The following is a 9,012-nucleotide window of genomic DNA, read 5'->3' as shown; positions in this document are numbered from 1 at the left end:
TTGTTCTCCTCCTTTCATGTCTAAGTGGAGGTTCATTACCCTTACAGAAAAACAGGTTCTGGCAAACAGTTGTGGCAAACCTTTGGCCAATTCACCATAAATGTGTGACAAGCTCATATTTTCACATGCAAATTTGTTTTGTCGCAAACTGTTGTGGTGAATTGGCAGAACTTTCTGTTTGCTGCAAAGTATGAATATGCACATTTAGTCCAGGTTTTTGGTTACTGTGTGTTAAACATTGAAATGTTTGTACATAAACCAAATCACACAACTTTAAATGAACTTACTACACAGGGAAATAAATAAAACATCTAAATATAGTAAATATACTAAACAACATGTATTCAATGTCTTTAACAGATAACAAATGTATCCAATACAAATTGAAATCATCAGCATGGTAATGAAGAAAAGAGCAAAGACTGGATATTTCATAAATAAATTGTTTCATCTTTTTATCTAGCTACAACATTTACATGAGAAAAATGGGAACACTATGAGGATGTTGACCTTAGGATATTTAAAGGGACAACTACAGAATTATTTACATGAGCCAAATGATAACTGAGCAATAGATTAACCAATGGAAGTTTAAATATATTAACAAACATTTCATAATTAAATCAACAAAAACGAAATCAAACCCAGTTCTGAAATATTGCCTTTTTGAGTGAACTTTTGTAGATGGTGGCCCGGATCCGGGAGAATTGTCATCAACTACACTGATTAGCATAGCGCAACGGTCCAAAAATATTACTAGAAAATATTCATATTCATGAAATCACAGGTGAAATATAGTGAAACACAGCTTAGCCTTTTGTTAATCACCCTGTCATCTCAGATTTTGAAATTATGCTTTACAGCCAAAGCAAGACAAGCGTTTGTGTAAGTTTATCGATAGCCTAGCATAGCATTATGTCCAGCTAGCAGCAGGAAGCTTAGTCACGAAAATCAGAAAAGCTATCAAATTATTAGTTTACCTTTGATGAGCTTCGGATGTTTTCACTCACGAGACTCCCAGTTAGACATAAAATGTTCCTTTTGTTCCATAAAGCTTATTTTTATAACCAAAATACCTCCGTTTGTTGGTCACGTTATGTTGAGAAATCCACCGGAAATAGCGGTCACGACAACGCTGAAAAATATTCCAAATTAGCTCCATAATATCGACAGAAACATGGCAAACGTTTTTTATAATCAATCCTCAAGGTGTTTTTCAAATACAGTGCCTTGCGAAAGTATTCGGCCCCCTTGAACTTTGCGACCTTTTTGCCACATTTCAGGCTTCAAACATAAAGATATAAAACTGTATTTTTTTGTGAATCAACAACAAGTGGGACACAATCATGAAGTGGAACGACATTTATTGGATATTTCAAACTTTTTTAACATATCAAAAACTGAAAAATTGGGTGTGCAAAATTATTCAAGGGGGCCGAATACTTTCGCAAGGCACTGTATCTATTTGATAAAATATCCACCGGGACAATTTGCTTTTCAGTAGGACCGATTGGAAAAATGGCTACCTCTGTATTTTACGCAAGAATCTCTCTGAGAGCCATCAGGTGACCACTTACACAATGTAGCCGCTTACGGGTATTCTTCAACATAAAGGCATAAAACTACGTCACAATGCTATAGACACCTTGGAGAATATGTAGAAAAAGTAATCTGGTTGATATCCCATTCACTGCTCATTAGGGACGCATTGGAACGCAGAGCTTTCAAAACATGAGTCACTTCCGGATTGGATTTTTCTCAGGCTTTCGCCTGCAATATCAGTTCTGTTATACTCACAGACAATATTTTGACAGTTTTGGAAACTTTAGAGTGTTTTCTATCCCAAGCTGTAAATTATATGCATATTCTATTATCTTGTCCTGACAAAATATCCCGTTTACTTTGGGAACGTTATTTTTCCAAAAATGAAAATACTGCCCCCTTGTCACAAGAGGTTAACTTCTTACAGATCATTGGGACGCTAGCGTCCCACCTCAACAACATCCAGTGAAATTGCAGAGCGCCAAATTCAAATTACAGAAATCGTAATATTAAACATTCATGAAAATACAAGTGTCATACATAATTTAAAAGCTTAACTTCTTGTAATCCAGCCGCTTTGTCAGATTTCAAAAAGGCTTTACAGTGAAAGCACACCATGTGAATATCTGAGGACAGCGTCCCGCACACAAAAGCATTACATACATTTTCCAACCAAGCAGAGGCGTCACAAAAGTCAGAAATAGGGATAAAATAAATCACTTACCTTTGAAGATCTTCATCTGGTTGCAATCACAAGGGTCCCAGCTACATAAAAAATCTGTTCAATAAAGTCCTTCTTTATATCCCAAAAATGTAAGTTTCATTGGAGCACTTGACTCAGTAAACCACCGGTTTCTCTCGTTAAAAATGCATACAAATGAATCCCGTAAGTTACCAATAAGCTTCTTCCAAACATATCAAACAATGTTCCTAATCAATCAATCCACAGGTACCCTAATATGTTAATAACCAATACAATTTAAGACGGAGAATACCGGAGACCATTACCGGAGATAAACAACGAAGTGCACACCTTCATCGGAACTTAGAAAAATCACAAATTCTAGCTCATTTTTCAAAAAACAAGCCTGAAACTCGTTCTAAAGACTGTTGACATCTAGTGGAAACCATAGGAACTGCAATTTGGGAGGACTTCCTTTTAGATTCCCATTCCCAGCCATTGTAATCATTGGTGAGCTGAAGAAAAAAAATCTGGATGGATTGTCCTCGGATTTTAGCCTGCGAAACTTTAGTGTTTTCTATTCAATACTACCAATTATATGCATATCCTAGCATCTGTGCCTGAGTAACAAGCAGTTTACTTTGGGCCTCATTCATCCAAACTTCAGAATACTGCCCCCTAGCCCGAAGAAGTTAAACAAATCAAAATATATTTTATATTTGAGATTCTTCAAATAGCCTGCCTTGATGACAGCTTTGCACACTCTTGGCATTGTCTCGGCATTCTCCCACCCAGCTTTATGAGGTAATCACCTTCCTAAAAGTTAATGTGCGGAATTTCTTTCCTTCTTAATACCTTTGAGCCAATCAGTTGTGTTGTAACAAAGTAGGGGGATATACAGAAGATAGCCCTATTTGGTTAAATACCAAGTCCACATTATGGCAAGAACAGCTCAAATAAGCAAAGAGAAACGACAGTCCATCATTACTTTAAGATATGATAGTCAGTCAATACGGAACATTTCAAGAACTTCGAAAGTTTCTTCAAGTGCAGTCGCAAAAACCATCAAGCACAATGATGAAACTGGCTCTCATGAGGACCGCCACAGGAAAGGAAGACCCAGAGTTACCTCTGCTGCAGAGAATAAGTTCATTAGAGTTACCAGCCTCAGAAATTGCAGCCCAAATAAATGCCTCCCAGAGTTCAAGTAACAGATACATCTCAACATCAACTGTTCAGAGGAGACTGTGTGTCGGGCTATCATGGTCGAATTGCTGCAAAGAAACAACTACTAAAGGATAACAAGAGACTTGCTTGGACATTAGACCGGTGGAAATCTGTCCTTTTTTGATCTGATGAATCCCAATTTGAGATTTTTGGTTCCAACCGCCTTGTCTTTGTGAGACGCAGAGTAGGTGAATGGATGATCTCAGCATGTGTGGTGGAGGACATATGATGGTGTGGGGGTGCTTTGCTGGTTACACTATCAGTGATTTATTTAGAAATCAAGGCACACTTGACCAGCATGGCTACCACAGCATTCTGCAGCGATACGCCATCCCATCTGGTTTGCGCTTAGTGGGACTATCATTTGTTTTTCAACAGGACAATAACCCAACACACCTCCAAGTTGTGTAAGGGGTATTTGACCAAGAAGGAAAGTGATGGAGTGCTACATACGATGACCTGGCTTACACAATCACCCGACCTCAACCCAATTGAGATTGTTTGGGATGAGTTGGAACACAGAGTGAAGGAAAAGCAACCAACAAGTGCTTAGAATATGTGGGAACTCCTTCAAGAAGGTTGAAAGAGCATTCCAGATGAAGCTGGTTGAGATAATGCCAAGAGTTTGCAAAGCTGTCTTCAAGGCAAAGGGTGGCTCCTTTGAAGAATCTCAAATATTGTCAGAGTCGTGTGTATAGGTGGCAGGGAAGTCAGGCGCAGGAGAGTCAAACGGAGTGTAAATGGAGTCTTTTAATAATTGCCCACTTAACATGCTCCAAACACTAATATGTACATACATAAATAAACATGGGTACGAGGACCCGTCGAGCACCAATACAACCATAAAACATCACTGACATAAAACAATCTCTGACAAAGACATGAGGGGAAACAGAGGGTTAAATACACAACAGGTAATGAATGGGATTGAAACCAGGTGTGTGGGAAGACAAGACAAAACCAATGGAAAATGAAAAATGGATAAATGATGGCTAGAAGACCGGTGACGTCGAACGCTGAGCACCGCCCGAACAAGGAGAGGCAACGACTTTGGCAGAAGTCTTGGTTACTACATGATTCCATATGTGTTTTTTCATAATTTTGATGTATTCACTATTATTCTACCTTAAATTATATTATGGGCAGAAAATCCAATTAATCTTATGTAGTTTATTTCGGGGAAATGGACAAATGAGAAGTGAAATTGAGTGACCATCATAATTATTTGAACCATCACCATCATATTTAAGATCTCATAATGAAAGAAAATAATTGCCGTTTAGAATTTGGTAAAGTTTGTGTGGTGGGAAAACTGTTGTTATCCATCAATAATGATAAGCCACCAGGTATAGACAACCTAGATGGGAAACTATTGAGAACGGTAGCAGACTGTACTGCCACCAATGAGTGTGTCCACAGGCGTGGAAGGAAGTTAAAGTAATTCCACTACCAAACTTGGCTTAACAACCGCTTAATCAGTTTGCTGTCTGTTCTTACAGTAGTGACAAAGAGAATTGAAAATACACATAAAGAACAAGTTAACTACTGACTTTCAATGATATATGTACTGCATAAAAAACAGTTGGAGCTGGGAAAACCTTAAATTATATTATAAAAAGACTATGTATGCATGATTTCACACTCTACAATCCAATTAATCTTCCTTAGTCAGTTGGGAAATGCACTGGTCTTAAATGCATCTAAAAACCAAAAGCATATTTGGTTTAAAGCATTCTCTTGGACTGTTACAGGCTTTGTTTTTTTCATTCATAATTTAGAGGTTGGACATTAGCACGTGGGGTGCACCGATTGGTGTCACCTTGTTAGTCACTATGTGTAGCATCTGTGCTGGCTTGTCCATCTCGTTAGTTGGAAGTTGTTTCACCATATTTAAGAGCGGCTGGCCCAGTGCTCCAGTTGTCTTGAGAGATGTGGAGGGTTAACACCTTAAGGAACAATGTGGACTGTGAAGGGACACAGACATGTACATTGTGGATATGTCTGTGGTGTAGCGATGTTATATGATGTATCTTGATGTGTTTGGACCACAGGAAGAGTAGCTGCTGCCTTGACCAACTAAAGGAGTCAAGGAAGCCGCTAATGGGTATCTCTAATAAAATACAAACTCCTTCAGTTGGCTATCCCTATTTGATTTCAAGACAGACAGTCCTTAATCTGATCATCCCTGTTTTAGTTTTGCTACACTTTTTGGTTTGCTTCCTGTCTTTAAGTTTGGTGTAGGTTGTTCTTTTGTTTGCCTCTTATTGGGTAAATTTAGTGGGTGCTCATGGTGGGTGTCTTAGGTCCCAGTTGTTGTTATGCTACTTTCAGTGGACACACCCATGGTGTCTTTCGAAACCCCTTCTAAAACCCAACCTGTTTTGTTTTAGTTGTCAGTTACTCTTTGTTAGTTTCCCCTTCTGTTTGAGTAACATTATTGGTTTTCTTGCAGGGGAACGTAACAAGACCTAAACTGAAGTTGTGCATAAAGTGTGTGACCTTTGTTGTTGAAATTGAAAAATGGAACTCCTATGACTAACATTGGATAGTCAGTTATGGTCAAGTTGTTGTGAAGATGGGGAGAGGTAGGTCTGTTATAAAATATATGTTTTTGACACAAAGATAAACTGTACTAGTTGTTCGGGCTTTGCTCTTGTCCCGTATTGATTACTGACCGGTAATATGGTCTGGTGCAGCAAAGAAAGACATAGCAAAGTTGCAGCTGGCTCAAAACAAAGCAGCACGCCTTGCCCTAAACTGCACACACTGAAGTAACAACATGCTTGAGTCTTTCATGGTTGAGGAGAAATTGACTACATCTCATCTTTAAGAAACATTTGTGTGTTGAAAATGCATAACCATGTATAATCTATTTGATACACTTCAAACAGATACATAGACCAGCAGACACGCCACTATGGGTTTCTTTACAGTACCCAAACCAAAAACAGATTTACTTCGTTTCTCACCATAGGTTACTCAGACAAAAAGCAAGTTTAGCTAAAACAAACAACTGACAACTGACAGGATCTTGCATCATAGCGCCTCTCCTCTTTCTAAAGATCTACTTTAACTGTATATATGAATGTGAATGTGTAAATAGTATTTGTTTTCTGTCTTTCCTATATATATATAAATCTTATTTTTTATTTGAATTTGTTCTTGTATATTACTGTTCTGTACTTTGTCATGTACAGTATTTGTATGTTTTTTGTGGACCTCAGGAAGAGTATCTTCTGCATGTGCAGTAGCTAATGGGGATCCTAATACATTCAACTTAACCCTAACAATCATATGTGAAAATGGCACGTTTCTAGGTTTTGTGGAAAAGATAGGAAGATACGTTTTTCCAATGACATCGGTGTGCATCATGTGATTTAAACTAATTATGAGTAGGCATTGCATGCTTATTGGTTGATGCATTGTAAACACGTAGAAACGTGCTATTATCACATACACTATACAGTGGGGAGAACAAGTATTTGATACACTGCCAATTTTCCTACTTACAAAGCATGTAATTTTTATCATAGGTACACTTCAACTGTGAGAGACGGAATCTAAAACAAAAATCCAGAAAATCACATTGTATGATTTTTAAGTAATTAATTTGCATTTTATTGCATGACATAAGTATTTGATACATCAGAAAAGCAGAACTTAATATTTGGTACAGAAACGTTTGTTTGCAATTACAGAGATCATGTTTCCTGTAGTTCTTGACCAGGTTTGCACACAATGCAGCAGGGATTTTGGCCCACTCCTCCATACAGACCTTCTCCAGATCCTTTAGGTTTCGGGGCTGTCGCTGGGCGATACGGACTTTCAGCTCCCAGATTTTCTATTGGGTTCAGGTCTGGAGACTGGCTAGGCCACTCCAGGACCTTGAGATGCTTCTTACGGAGCCACTCCTTAGTTGCCCTGGCTGTGTGTTTCGTGTCGTTGTCATGTCATGTCACCCAGCCACCACCCATCTTCAATGCTCTTACTGAGGGAAGGAGGTTGTTGGCCAAGATCTCGCGATACATGGCCCCATCCATCCTCCCGTCAATACGGTGGTGCAGTCGTCCTGTGCAGTCATCCTTCTTCTTCCTCCAAACACGGCGAGTGGAGATAAGACCCAAAAGCTCTATTATTGTCTCATCAGACTACATGGCCCTCTCCCATTCCTCCTCTGGATCATACAGATGGTCATTGGCAAACTTCAGACGGGCCTGGACATGCGCTGCCTTGAGCAGGGGGACCTTGCGTGCGCTGCAGGATTTGAATCCATGACGGCGTATTGTGTTACTAGCGGTTTTCTTTTGAGACTGTGGACCCAGCTCTCTTCAGGTCATTGACCAGGTCCTGCCGTGTAGTTCTGGGCTGATCCCTCACCTTCCTCATGATCATTGATGCCCCACGAGGTGAGATCTTGCATGGAGCCGCAGACCGAGGGTGATTGACCGTCATCTTGAACTTCTTCCATTTTCTAATAATTGCGCCAACAGTTATTGCCTTCTCACCAAGCTGCTTGCCTATTGTCCTGTAGCCCATCCCAGCCTTGTGCAGGTCTACAATTTTATCCCTGATGTCCTTACACAGCTCCCTGGTCTTGGCCATTGTGGAGAGGTTGGAGTGTGTTTGATTGAGTGTGTGGATAGGTGTCTTTTATACAGGTAACGAGTTCAAACAGGTGCAGTTAATACAGGTAATGAGTGGAGAACAGGAGGGCTTCTTAAAGAAAAACTAACAGGTCTTACTGGTTGGTAGGTGATCAAATACTTATGTCATGCAATAAAATGCAAATGAATGACTTCAAATTATACAATGTGATTTTCTGGATTTTTGTTTTAGATTCCGTCTCTCACAGTTGAAGTGTACCTATGATAAAAATTACAGACCACTTCATGCTTTGTAAGTAGGAAAACCTGCAAAATCGGCAGTGTATCAAATACTTGTTCTCCCCACTGTATAGTGTATGTGATAATAGCACATTTCTAAGTGTTTACAATGCATCAACCAATAAGCATGCAATGCCTACTCATAGTTAGCTTAAATCAAATACTTGTTCTCCCCACTGCATGTACAAATGTATGTGGACACCCCTTCAAATTAGTGGATTCAGCTATTTCAGCCACAAACATTGGCAATGGAATGTCCTTACTGAAGAGTTCAGTGACTTTCAACGTGGCGTTGAAACCGTCATAGGATGCCACCTTTCCAACAAATTTCTGCCTTTCTAGAGCTGCCCCGGTCAACTGTAAGTGTTGTTATTGTGAAATGGAAATGTCTAGGAGCAACAGCGGCTCAGACGCAAAGTGGTAGACCACACAAGCTTACAGAACGGGACCTACAAGTGCTGAAACGCATAGCGAGTAAAAATAGTCTTGTCTTCAGTTTGCAACACTCACTACAGTTTCAAACTGCCTCTGGAAGCAACGTCAGCACAAGAACTGTTCGTCAGGAGCTTCATGAAATGGGTTTCCATGGCCGAGCAGTCGCACACAAGCCTAAGATCACATGCGCAATGCCAAGCGTCGGGTGGAGTGGTGTAAAGCTCACCGCCATTGGAAACACAT

The sequence above is a fragment of the Oncorhynchus clarkii genome, chromosome 7 (genome assembly GCF_045791955.1).
Source record: "Oncorhynchus clarkii lewisi isolate Uvic-CL-2024 chromosome 7, UVic_Ocla_1.0, whole genome shotgun sequence".
Classification (NCBI taxonomy): domain Eukaryota; kingdom Metazoa; phylum Chordata; class Actinopteri; order Salmoniformes; family Salmonidae; genus Oncorhynchus; species Oncorhynchus clarkii.
The sequence above is the reverse complement of the archived record's forward strand: the minus strand, read 5'-3'. Positions refer to the sequence as shown.